Source organism: Marmota monax, unplaced genomic scaffold (genome assembly GCF_021218885.2).
Source record: "Marmota monax isolate L192 unplaced genomic scaffold, Marmota_monax_Labrador192_F-V1.1 WCK01_AAM20220418_F8-fsc00037, whole genome shotgun sequence".
Lineage (NCBI taxonomy): Eukaryota > Metazoa > Chordata > Mammalia > Rodentia > Sciuridae > Marmota > Marmota monax.
The window spans coordinates 3302359-3316677 of NW_026693245.1; positions in this window are offsets into that span (position 1 = coordinate 3302359).

The window sequence follows — 14319 nt, forward strand, 5'->3', positions numbered from 1 at the left end:
TCAATGAAATAATCACCTGATAGGATTAGCTTGGTGGTGGATGTAGGGGAGTAGGGTGTGGCTGGAGGAGGTGGGTCATTGGGGGCATGGCTTTGGGGTATCTGGCTAGTGGAATCTCTTTCTGCTTACTGATCATCAGGGGAGTGAGCTGCTCCCCTCCACCACACTCTTCTGCCATGATGTTCAGCCTCACCTCAAGCCCCAAGGAATGGACCCTGATGTCCATGAACTGAGACCTTTGAAACTGTGAGCCCCCAAATAAACTTTTCCTCCTCTAAAATTGTTCTTGTCAGGTCTTTTAGTCACAGCAGTGAAGAAAGCTGACTAAAACACTGGATATCTAAGAGAATCAGGAAGTTTAAAAATATTTAAACTTAAAAGAAAATTTATTAGGATGGCGATGCACACACCACACAAAACAATCGAGTTTTCCTTTTATGCTACAGTAGCAGGATGTTATATTGGAAGCTTTGACTGAACTCCAAATTATAATGTACTATGAGTCAGATCAACAAACTGAAATTTTAAAGAAGGTGTCTGTGAACCTGGATGAGTCATCTTCATCAAGGATCTAAAACTGTCATGTGGCAGGAGATTCAGCAGAATTTGGTGCAGAGGATTTTTTTGGGAAAAAAAAAATTGTTCTCAGTCATACCTCCACGCAAGCAAAGGAAGGGGACTTACTGACCCTCTTCCTCAGATCTACTGAGAAGTTTTGAGGACTCTTTGAAGAGCTTCATTATGCCTGAGCCACTGTGGGCATCATGGATTAGTTTCTGATTCATGCTTGCGAAATTCAGGATGAAATAGATTGCGGCTGGCAGTATGTGTAACTAGATGACTACATTTCCTCCTGTAAAATACAGTAAAAGCAGATGTCACGTCTTCTGTTCCCCTTTCTCCTTTCTGTCCCAAGTTAGCTCTGGAGCAATTATCTTAGAGCTGGAGGTCATGGATGACACGGGAGAAGGTAAAAGGAGTCTGGGTCACTGACAATTATGGGCCCACTATTCTAGATTTACACGGCCTTCATCTGGATTTCTTTTATATGAGGAAGAAATAAACTATCTTTTTTTTTCAGACGTATGAACAGATATATTTAGGAAAGAAGGTACACATTTGAGGAAGAGTGTGTGTCACCTGGAGAGCAAGAAGCAGCCTGTGTGTGTGTGTGTGTGTGTGTGTGTTGCTGGAGATTGAACCCAGGGCCTTGTGCCTGCGAGGTAAGCATTCTACCAACTGACCTGTATTCCCAGCCCTATTTTGTTACTTTTGAAGGTGTGTTACTTGGGGACTTTTTTTTTTTAATTAGAAACTTAAACTAATCCTCATTAAATCTTGTTGAATGTTCAAAACTTTAGAGATTCAGAGAGTGGAACCCAATATAAGAGAGCTGGGGAGGAATATTAACAAACTTCAGAGAGGAAAATGAGGTACATATTGTGTGTCCAGATTGAAATATTTTCAAGTATTTACTTATATATTTTGCATGTAATTTTATTTTCCCAAATGGGTATACCCCTTTGAAACTTTTGGCCCTTTTAAAGCCTTGTTTCTCCAGGAAAGCGCAAACCAGAGAACAAACATGGAACATTATCAACTTTTATTGAAATGCCTTCAATGAAGGATTCAGACAGAACTTTCTGGCCATCTTCTCCCAGAAGTAATCTGAGTCAACTAAGAGAGTGAAAAGAGAAGGATTCTCAGGAGACCCATGACTTTTCTGAGTGAGCCCCACAGGGGGAGGTGTGCACAGTGGACAATAGGACTCTTTTGACAATTTGGTAATCTTGGAATTGGTGAAGCTTGTGCTCTATTTCCTATCAGCAAGCCTGAGAGTTCCCCAGGCCTTTGAAGATTTGAGGAGATATATGGATGGTTAGTTGAAGAATTAAGGACAGAAATAGCTTTGCCAGCTCTGCTGGGTTTCCTTTCCCATCCAAGTTGCATAGAAAAAACTGATCAATTTCCTTATCCTTCCCAGGAAGCATGTGGAAGGAAGAGGGTGAGGGGCACACAGAGAGACCTGTTGACTATGCATATATCATAAGAATTACCACAGGAGACAGTATGTGGAACTTCAGAGGGATAACTGCAGTTGGGAGCAGAAAGTACTGTACAGTTCAGTCATGAGTTATGACCAAGTAGACAAAAACTATCATAAAGTGACCAGACAACTTCCAAACAATTAAATAGTTTAAATTCTCTGCATATACAGAATATATAGTTGAAATGACAACTAGGAATTAATAAAAGTATACATGCACCCATGATGATTTTTTATAAAACTATTATCTTTAACTTGCAGAAATGAAGAAAGGATCCCAGATTGAATATTTGAATATTTCAAAGGGTCTGAACAGTTGATGAAATGGGGTGCCAAGCCTACTTATCTCCCATGAAAGCCATATAAAGTCTTTGCCCAACACAGTCCTTTTTCTTGTCATTATACTATAGAATTTTCTCAACAGTAAGTGTTAAATCAATAGATTAATAGAAAAATGGATAGATGGGCTGGGGATGTGGCTCAAGTGGTAACACGCTAGCCTGGCATGTGCGATGCGATGGGTTCAATCCTCAGCACCACATAAAAATAAAATAAAGATAGTGTGTCCACCGAAAACTAAAAACTAAATATTAAAAAAATTCTCTCTCTCTCTCTCAAAAAAAAAGAAAAAGAATAAAAGAAAGATGGATAGACAATAGAAGAAAGGGAAAGGGAGAATTGGATATATATGGCAGAGCCAGAATAGAGAAGTCTAAGGAGTCTGCTTCTGGATTATCAGAAGGTAGATCACACTAATGAGCTGAGGGTCTGTCCCTAGTATTTGCTTCCTATCATGACTACACATTGAACTCATGTCCAAGTTCAGAGCATATCTGGAGAGCTATGAGTAATGACTATAAAGCAAATTTCATTATATCCTCAGTAAACTTGATACATAAGCAGAAATACTTTTAAACAGTGACAAGGGAAACCCTTCTCTTCAGGCAAATAAAAAAGGGTGGTGAAGTTTGAAGAGATAGCCCACATAGCAATGAGTTTATTCTTGATCAGTTTTAAGAAATCTCCTGGAGCTCACAGCATTATCTGAGGGACAATATGCATGTGACTGCAGCCTGCATTGACAGGTATGGAAGATAATTACCAATATAATTTGAATTTTCTTGCTAATGTAACTTAATTTCAGTGTCAAGACCAGGGTCCTACCCTGCAAGACTCTGAGAGTAAGTGTCTCTTTAACTTTTGCACCCTAGGTGCCTTTCTTGCTTCACCTTGTTTTAAGGCTTGCTTAATTAGTAGCCATTCACTCATAACTAAAGATCCTAAGTTGAAAAAAAATATTTCTCTGTCTTTCATATAGATTGTTGAAGCTTCTGGGATATGCAAAATAGCAAATCTACTACTGACCTCAGGTAATTGCATTCAGTGGAAAATTACTTAATGCATGTGAAATCCATATCCCAAGATAGATATTGGTTATTATAATTTTTACCCAATTAACTTCCTCAGACATTGATTGAAATACAGAGCCAAAGATGCCAAAAACCCATCCATTGCCCTTTCAAGCTTGGCATTTATTAGTAATAGTAGGGTTATTTTCTTCCCCTGGTAATAGGAATAAATATACACTGATCCATCTCCATCCTCTTATTTCATTTTGTGCTGAAGCAGAAAGTTTGAAAAAATAGTTTTTAAAACTACCTCAAAATTTGAAAAGCTTTCAGTTGGAATGTGATCAATACTATACCGGCAGGGAAACTTGTACACTTTGGAGCACCACTCAGAAAAGCTATTTTTTTTTTATTTCTACAGAAAATGATGTCAAATTGGACTCATCTTGGTTAAAGTAAGCTGATATGGGGCTTTCTTTTAAAAATAGAAGTGTCCTGACTAATCTGTTATGCCAGCTACAGATCTAAAGACTATAGAGTGTTACTTGCAAAGATTTGTGAAAATGAAGACAAGCAAAGACAGATTTGCCTTCCTTATAGTGCCTAAGATAAATCCATCATTCAGTTAGAACTGCAAAGAAATTTTATTTAGATTTTAAGTTTTTGATATATAATTCACAAAGGGAATTTGTCTTGCTTCAGAAATAACTCTTCAAATTTCAAACAACAGAATAAATGTTTTTTTTTTCCCTAGGAAAATATTTGATAATTTTCTGAGGATGTACTTACTCCCTCCTGGAAAAAAAAAAAACGAAAAACAAAAACAAACTATTTTCTAGATTTCTTAACAAAAGTCTCGTTTATCTCTGTGAAACAGTTCAATTGTCATGGGAAATTTTGCCACTCAGGGTTGTCAGAATAGAATATTATTTTTTTTAGATTGCATTCTATTTATTTTATTAATTTTGGAATAGATTAATAGTTTAATGCTGAAAGTTTTTAATTGTTGTGAATTGACTGATCTGTTGTAAGAACTCACAAGTGTCAAACTTGTTGTTAAAGGAGTAAAGTTGCTTTACCCTATGGTGGATATTGCAGCTTCCTTACTCTAGAATGGGAAAGAACACAAACACAGACTAGCAAGTTCATGATGACCACATGGGAAGAGGACACCCAACTATTGAAGGGGTGAGGGCAAGGGATGATAATTTAATTAATTAATTATTATTTTTTTTTACATTTAATATCAGGACTTAGATTCGAGCTAACCCAGGAGTGTGCAAGAGCTGGCCTGAATGAGCTCTCCGAGTAGATCCTTTGCCTCTCCTCCTAACCATGTGCTCAGTGGTATTATGTTGGGAACTTCAAATAGACTATAGCAGAGGTATTTATACTACTATAATAGTCACATGCTATAAATCCTGGCATTTCTCTCACTGGAGAGCCATTGTTACATGTTTAGCAGATCACAATTGTTATGAGATTGCAATAAATTACCGAGCTGATCTTAAAGCAGGAGATGGACACTTTATTTACCAGCTGGCAGTCCAGATCCACCAGCTAGCAGGCCAAGGGGCAGGCTGCAAGTCTACACCCTTCAATCCCCTCCTGGGGTTTGAGTACACCTTTATAGTCCAAAACCATATTAATCATAAGTGGCTGTTGCTATGATTCAAAACCATAAACAAATGTCATGATATCTAAAATCATAGCAGAAGGGGTAGTAGATCAAAATGACCCTAATTGAGTACAAGTTAAAGAATGGTTACTAACATCTAAACAGTCAATCTCTGACAGGGTACATTGTTCAAGAAAAATGGGAACCAAAGGGAGAATAATTTTACATTGTATAAGAATTGCAATTTTGAGTTGCCAAACATGCTATGCTAAGCAACTGTTGATGGGTACAGAGGCAGGGTGTTCCCAAGGGAGAAGCATTTATTACATGACATGGAGTCTTAGGGTAAAATGGAGTCTGGTCATTGTCCATATAGCCTGGCCTATAACAATTTATTAACTCTCAGGGGACACCTTAGTTACATAAGCATGAACCTTGTGTCTGGTTTTCTATATGTTCAATGCTATGGTTGTAAGATTCATTCGGTTACTATTTATAGTTGCAGATCATTTGTTCTCATTGGTGCATGGTATTCCATCATTTACTTATTTATCCTCATACTAATGGCTATTTGAGAAGTATTTATTGCTAATACATCTTTCCCTTCTTTTTGTTGCCATCTTATATTTTATTGAGTAATGAAAGTCTTAGAGATTGAGAAGACCTTTTAAAAGAATTTGCCTGGCAAATACAAACTCTTGTTCAAATTTTGCTTTATATAACATGTTTGAATTTACAGATAGAGTCAGTATAAATTTTGACCATTACTAGATGCTTATAAATTCATACTAGTTGTATGTGTAAAACTTTGGAGCATATATGTGAATTTTCATAGGCCTTTGAGATCTCTGACTGGAATAGATAGTAAGAAGGTTGTCTTCCTCTGAAGTGTCTTAGAAATGTCTAAAAATTTAGTAATCTAGTAAAGTGATAAGTTATAAATTTATATAAGTGGAGTGAAGTCTGTAAATATTGTCTTTGTCCCACAACAAATAACATCAAGTCACAAAAACTAACATTTGCTTTGATCATTTCAATTAGGTCAAGTAGAAAATTTCACAGAAGCATTACAACATCTTTCATAGTTTTTGTGACACTTGTTAATTTTTTTTAACAAATAGAGTAGACTTTAGTGTCAGCCATAGGCAAAGGGATCAAACTTGCACTTAATAATATTCTTTTCTATATACTTTATGCAATAACCATTTTCAAATTTATATCAAGTTTTTTTCATTTACATATATTTATGTGAAAAAAATCTGAAGATTTGAGGGTTTGGAAATTTTACTTAGATCCATTCATAATCCATGACGATTTGGCACAAATAGAGAAGAGGAACATAAAGTAGACATAAGTTCTTCACATTATGCAAAACGTGGGTAGGGACAGTTCAATGCTACCAGAGGCTGAACAGATAGTCTAAGGTAAAATGGGAGGCAAGTTTTTAGTATATGCCCCTATCTGTAGCCTAATACTGAAGTTCAATATTCAGAAGCTAAAAATGTACTACTAAGGGAATACATGGCCAAAAGAAGAGATACTGAGTAGGAAAATTTAAATTTAAGCCTATACCTTTTGATGTAAAGTATATGGTGTTACTCATCCAGCTCTCAATTCAACATTTTTCTTTCAGCATCTTTGATTATTTATTATCCTTCAGGTAAAAATGCAGCTGTGAGAATATTGGGAGATTTTTCTGGGATGACAATCTGTCTTATCCAAAATAAGCAATAATATACATTTTAATGTTTCATATGGAATATAAAATGTGGATGATGAAAAGCATTTCCCTTTTTATAAAGGTCAATTTTGGTAATTTGTTTCTTGATACATTTAAAAAAATATCTGCATATAGCTGTATATACTTTAATGGTTCTGACATATTCCTAATGTAACTGACTTTAAATTTTTTTATGATATATCTTGAAAAGTTATGAATTCTATGTAGTCACTTGGTTTTATACTTATCAGTGATAAGATTTAGGAAGAAAGAATAATTATTTAAAATAAGATACCATTTAGCTTATATTTTAGTAAATTTATATTTTTATAACTTACAGGAGACTCATTCAAATAAGTAGAAGAATTCTGAAAGCCCACTTCTTAAAATAATCAGTAAATTATCTTATTGAAAGAAGGAATTGTTGCTCTTTTCCTGTAGAACATGCCCAGTAGGATGAATATTTTCTAAGTATAAAGAATATGCCACTCATTTGGGCTGGGATTGTGGCTCAGCAGTGGAGTGCTTGCTTAGCATGTATGAGGTTCTGGGCTCAATTCTCAGCACCACATAAAAATAAACGAAATAAAGGTATTGTGTCCAATTACAACTGAAAAAAATATTTAATAAAAATGAATATGCCATTCATTACCCAGTGGTATATTTTTTGGATGTTTTCCTATTGTTTATGTTCTTCACATACCCCTTCAATATAATTATAGTAAGTTTCACCATTTACTAAATGGTAAAAATCAAATATCTACAAAAATGCAATGACTAACTTTGGCATTTTAAAAATTTGTTTAGATGTTATAAAGAAAATATATGTACCAGCTTTCTCTCTCCTTTTAAAAAATCTGAGGCAGGAAATTGTCTTATAAATTAATAACTTTGGTAAAACAAAACAAAAGCAAGAAGATGAAATTAAACTTTTTATATGTTGTTACTGTACACCCCGAAGAGAAACTGAGGCACAAATTGATTAAGAAAGGAGAATTTTTGTTTAGATAGATGAGAGTTGTAACTCAGGAGATAGAAAGTTCAGGCAGGCCTGAACTCTGTCAGAGTTCAAAAAACTGTTCAAAGAAAAATTAAAAGTGGGGAGGGAGATTACATCAGTTGTTTGTCAAAACTTTAGATTTCTTTGATCAGGGTAGCAAGCTGACTTGTAGGAAAGGAATTGGATAATTCAAAAAAGAGACATAAAGCAGTTTTCAGAAACAGAGCAAGGAAGGTACAAGAACAAAGAAATCTGTGGGAAAGGGAGTCCATGGTGAGGTGACCTTAGTGGCTGTCTGTAGGATTGGAATGTTCGGCTCTAAGAAAAACTGGAGCTTGTAGCACATGTAAACCTCAGGCTATAGCAAGTTGCATGGGGTTAAAAGGTACATATGACTGAAATCTGGTCTTTCATGTCCTCTCAGCCTAATATTTTGGGGCACCTCAATCTACTGTTAACTATTTCATTTTTATCTTTCTACACCATCAAAAGCATTACCATAGTAGATACCAAGTTTCTCCTAGATTTGCACAATTTTGCTATGGATAGAATGACAAACCCTCTAATAATGATAAAACTGAAAATATAAAACTTTGGAGCTTGACTTTGTGCAACTTTGCTACATTTATTTGTTCCATTGTTTTCTAGTTGGAAAACTAGATTATTTTGAAGAAATCATACGAAAAGTTCAAAATTCTCAGGCCTTTTGTGTTTTACCAGGTGTTATGAGCTGATTTCTGTCTCCTTCCTTCCAAGATTTATATGATGAGGGCGTAATTTCCTGGACCTCAGGAGGTGGCTGTATTGGAACAGAGTCTTCAAGAAGACAGGTAAGTTGAAATGAGGTTATTGGAGTAGGCATGAATCCAGTATGACTGTGTCCTTAGGAGGAAATCTGGACATAGTCACATAAAGATGGGGAGATGATGTGAAGAAGACACAGGGAAAAGATGGCTGTCTGCAAGTTAAGGACAGAGGCCTCAGAAAAGAAACCACCCACACCCATACCTTGATCTAGGACTTCCCACCTCCACTATTGAAAGGAAATAAATTTCTGCTCTTCAATCTATGGGACTTTGTTATGGCATCCAGAGGAAACAAATATGTTGAATTAATACTTATAAAAAAGGAACTTTTTTGTGTGTATGTGAATTCTTGATGCGCTATATTATTTCCTTTGTTTTCTTCCCTTTTTATCTCGTCATATATTTGTTTCTTAGTATGACTGGGTAGCAATATGTAATAAAGGAGGTTTATTTTAGGAAGATAGGAATAAAATGAGAGGAAGATGTGGGCTTCTATCTGCAACTTGAGTTGTGTCACTGACTTAGACATTGCCTTCATTGTAAAAGAGGTTAACCATACTTCCTTTTGCTCCATGATGACATTTACTGCCACATGGGGTAGAGTCACACTATGAAGTATTCCATAAAACTAAGAAAATATGCATAAAGCATCAGTACAGTGCCTGGATGGAATAGTGGTAATAAAGGTTGGACCTTTCTCAGTTTGTCATGATTGTTAAGGAAATGTCTACAAAACAGGGAATAACCAATGGCTTATACTTGGATGGATGTATTAATAATACTCATTACGATACCAGTAGTGATATGGTGTTTGTTTATATAAATTAAAATTAATTTTGTCTAACAGTTGATGAGCGTCTGAATACTTATGTGAGTGAGACCACATATTTCCTTATGGTTAATATTAAGCACAGTTTTTTTTATTTTTTTTATTTTTTAGTTGTTGATAGACCTTAATTTTATTCATTTATATGTGGTGCTGAGAATTGAACCTAGTGCCTCATACATGCCAGGCAAGTGTGCTACTGCTGAGCCATAGCCCCAGCCCTAAGCACAGTTTTTAATAGTTAAAAGACTTAGGTTCATAGTTTGGTTTATTGTTTTAGGAAATTAAGATGAAAAATTATTTATTTATAGTGTTGTTAAGACATACCCAAAACTAATAATTTACTGCATTTCCAATTCTAACTACCATTCCTGACTGTAATAGTAATGTAAGAAACACTCATCATTGGTATATATATCATATGCAGATAGTATATAGTAAATGCAGATGATATTTCTCATGGATTTCGTGAAGGTGGTATGTAATTTTTTTGTATAATTGCACCCCAAATTATTATTCTTTTCATAAAAAATTACATGTGAACTAATGAAGTTTTATATTTTGCTATACACATATATAGATGACAAACTGTATAGATTATATACTGAATTCTGAAAATAAAGAATATTTTGACTATCCTGCTAGAGCTTTACCTGAAAGTCTAATACAATACCTGGTATGTATTAGGTATACACTTAAGTTCTTTGCAGTAGTGCTATTATATCTTACAGCAACAAAGCTCATCTTTTTGGTTATCTAAATTGTATTAAGTAATCCACAGCTTGTTAGTATAGTGTTTGTTGTTTTTACCTTTTCTCCTTCCTTTGTTCATTTTTAACCTATCTCATTTTAGAAAGTATTTGATGTAGCATAGACTATTCCATATAAAATTAAATGTAGAAATAATTATAGTCAGGTGCTTATGAAAATACAAATTAGAACAGAAAAATAAGGAACACAGAGTATAGAATTCTGGAAATTTATCACCTTGAATAATAGATTTAACTCTGATATTTGTAGGGATATAAGGAAAATGCTGATCATTCGTGCACATTTCAGTTTTTGAGAAAGCATATATTCTCAGGGAAAGTAAAGTTTTTCAGGCATTTAATCCTAAAAGAAATTTTTGACATGGAATTTTTACAGAGGCCCAAATGACATAGAAAGACAACATACAGTGTGGAAACAAATACCATGGCAGATTTTATTAGAGCTAATAATCAACATCATGAAAAGTGCCTACTGTAGTGATCTTTGTAGAGAAATAGATCTTTACTCCACTGTATTTAAATTTCCTAGTCATTAGTCTTAAAATATACCCAGAAATGAGTCCCAGACAGTTGTAATTATAGTTGTCTTCAGTGGCTGATTTTTGCATTTGTGTAGCTTTTTCTTTTTCTTCTTTTGCAAAGTGATCATCATTCATGTTTTTCAATTCCATGGTCAAAAATCAGAAGATTTTGAGGGCCACTTTTGTAAATGTATTTTCATTTCTGCAAATTCGAAGCCTGTAAAATGTTTTAAAACCAAGAAAACCTCTGTCAAAAGTTTACTCATTATTAACTCACATGTTCTCTATGATTGCCATTTATGGTAATGCATTAACCAAATTTTCTCTCTAGACCAAATAGAACCATCTACTGTCAGGATATTTGGGGATACTTTACCTAGCATAGGAATTCAAAAGTATCGTAATGTGTAGATCTCATTATTCTTGCAATATGTTTCTCTGATACTTAAGCCCAATATGGTTACTTAAAATGATTTCCTAGCTTCTTCAATCTACAACAGTCCTCTTCCCTCATTTTCTAACAGTGTGATACTGCTTGCCTTCAGTCACACACACACACACACACACACACACACACACACACCACGCACACACAGGTTAAAGATTCTTATTCTTGTAATCTTGTACCTAAACCATTTCCTACTGCTGCTTCCCGTGCATCATCTGAGTATGTCTTTTCCATTCTAACTTTAAAAGGTTTGTACAAATAGTAAGTTCAAGGATAGAGAAAAGCAACATTTTTAGTAGGACCCTGTAATCTTTATCCCTCCATATGTCTCATGAAACCAGTCTTCAGGGATGGTTAGAGAGGTACACCAATGATGATTAGTGGACATGAACTACAGTTATAAGCTACAGAAATAGACAGGCAAGAGAATTTCTACTGATGAAAATAACAAAACTCATAATGTGATTTTCTTTCACAGTTAATGAGCACCTAGTATGCACTGGGTGCTATTCTAGGTCATAGTTATTTAATCAAGGCAATAAACTTAAAAATTATGAAGCAGAAGTTAAGGTAAAATATCACACCATGAAAGTACATGTCATGCAAAAGAAATCTACATACATTGTGGATGGAGATTGGAGAATATATTTAAGTGAGATAAAAGGAAAGAATAGGAAAGGTTATTCAGATGTGACAAAAGCCTTGTGGCTATCTGTCCAGTTAGAGGGAATCATTTGGTGCATAATCACAAAACTGTCAAAATGGAAAAGATTGATATAGCAAAGAAACTTCAGCAATCTACTCATCTTCTGGAAGTCCATTTCACACAAACTAACAACTAACAAAATTTTTCCTGATCTTACTGACATTTTTATGCCCTAGAGTATAAAAAGAGTAATTATAGTAATTAACAGTTTTAGCCTAATTGGGATCAGCAAGTATTTTGTTCATAAGATGCAAATGACAGGAGTCTTTGGAAAATCAGACCATGTCATTTTAGAATTGCAAGTGTTTTGGGAGGGATATTCATTAGATAATTACTCTTGATTTTAAGAAGGAAGATTTAAAAAATTTCAGGTGTAAAAATCTGAGGAAGGTCAGGAAAAAAATAACAACAGTGCTGATGATAAAACTCTGACAAATCTCTAATTATTTTAATGAGAAAGAATAGAGGGCTGATGGTGGAAGGAAGTAGCATAACTATGAAGAGAAATTTATTATGTGTTCAAATTGTTAAAAATGCAGGGACAGAATATGAAAAGGAAGACAGAACTAAAGAGAAGGCAATAGCTCTAAATACAAAAAATGTAGCATGGATCAGTAAGACTATACAGGCAGGTCACCATCCATAATGAGGTGATATTTGCAAAATTTTTTACTGACTGTGGACTTGGGTTTCAACTAGAATTGAGTAGAATATTTTGAGTATGAAGTTAAAACTGTACTGGTTGATATATTTTCCCCGTTGCTTTCTTATACTCTGGTCTTTCCTTTTTCTATTAAACAGAGACATACCTAATATTAAAGTAAAATTCCTTTTAGCTTCCAGAATTTTCCCTGAATATGAATATGTAAGATTCATAAAAATTTTTAAACCAATTTTCCAATCTACCAATGCTAGAAATGGAGGGGCCTGTGTAAAAGATCTTAAAATGTATGCATTAAGGGCCTGAACTCTTACAGGGGAAAGATGAAAGGCGACCTCCACATCCAAATCTTAAACTAAGGACAGAGGTTGTACTCACATGAGGATATTTTTTCTGCCCTCTGGAAATATTCCTCTAACTAGCTATGATGATATTATTAGTAAGATAGTTCATGAGACAGAAAACCAGGAGCAGAAATGGGAAATGAACTTTGTTCTGCCTGCCTATTCTAAAGGAAAATCTCTACTGGAAAGGGTCACAGTTGTACCTACAGGACTCTCTCCTAACATGCAGGAAGTCAGTCTAGCCATTACTAGGATTCCCAAGGACTTTGGAATGCTAAAGAAGAATTAAAGATTCTGTGGTATCAGACATCAGAAAAAATGGAAGATTTAAATTTTATATCATAAATCAGAAGAATTAGGAAAATATGAAGTGAATTAAGAAATTTGAGGGGCTGGGGTTGTGGCTCAGAGGTAGAGTGCTTGTCTGGCATGCATTAGGTACTGGGTTTGATCCTCAGCACCATGTAAAGCAAAATAAAGACATTGTCTCCAAATAATAATAATAATAATAATAATAATAATAATAATAATAATAAAAAGTTGAAATCCCTGATTGTTAGGGTTAGGCTGTTATTAGATTCTTTGCCAAGGCGGATGGGGGGAGGGGGGAATTCAGAATTATTACAGAAGAAAATGCTAATGGACAGGAAAATAATTACATCTAATATTTTTCCTAAAACATATATCAGAAGAAGTCACTCTCTTGCTTGAAAAGCTTTATGAATTCTCATCAAACTTAGGATCATTTTCCCTATGACCACCTTCTCCATCAAAATAGTTCCCTTTTATTCTCCCTTTTCCTCTCTTGACAACACTTCTCACTATTACATCTCTTATTTTTAGAAAATTGTAGATTCGTAGGCAATATAAGAAATAATGCTGGGGCATTATTTCAACAACCAGGCAATTGACATGATCCATAGAACTCATTCAGATTTCACAGTCTTGATACAGTTTCATCACTAAATTCTTCTCCCTGCTCTCCTTTGCAACTGTAGCATCTTATTTCCCACTAATGCTTAATGCCTGGCAACCACAAACCTGTTTTCTATTCTGCAATTTTCTCATTTTGAGAATAATATGTGAATGGAAATATAAAACAAGTAAACTTACCGGCCCTGGCTTTTTTCACTTGAGATCCATTCAATTTGTCGCATGTATCTATATTTCATTCCTTTTTATTGCTTAACAGTATTCAATGGTATGAATGTAGCATGATTTATTTTACCTATTACCTGCTACAGGTCATTTGGATTGTTTCCAATTTGGGGCTAACAAAAGAAGTAGTTATTGACATTCATGTAGTGTTTTTAATGACAGTAAGTTTACATTTTCTCAGAAAAAAAAAATGCCCCAGGCTTGCGATTGCTGTGTTTTGTGGTTAGCACATAGTGGGGTTTTTTAAAAACAAAAATTTTTAAAAAGCCAAATTATTTTTGGGAGTGAATGAATTGTTTCTATTTCCACTAGCAATGCATGTGTTTCAGTTTCTTTGCATTTTTA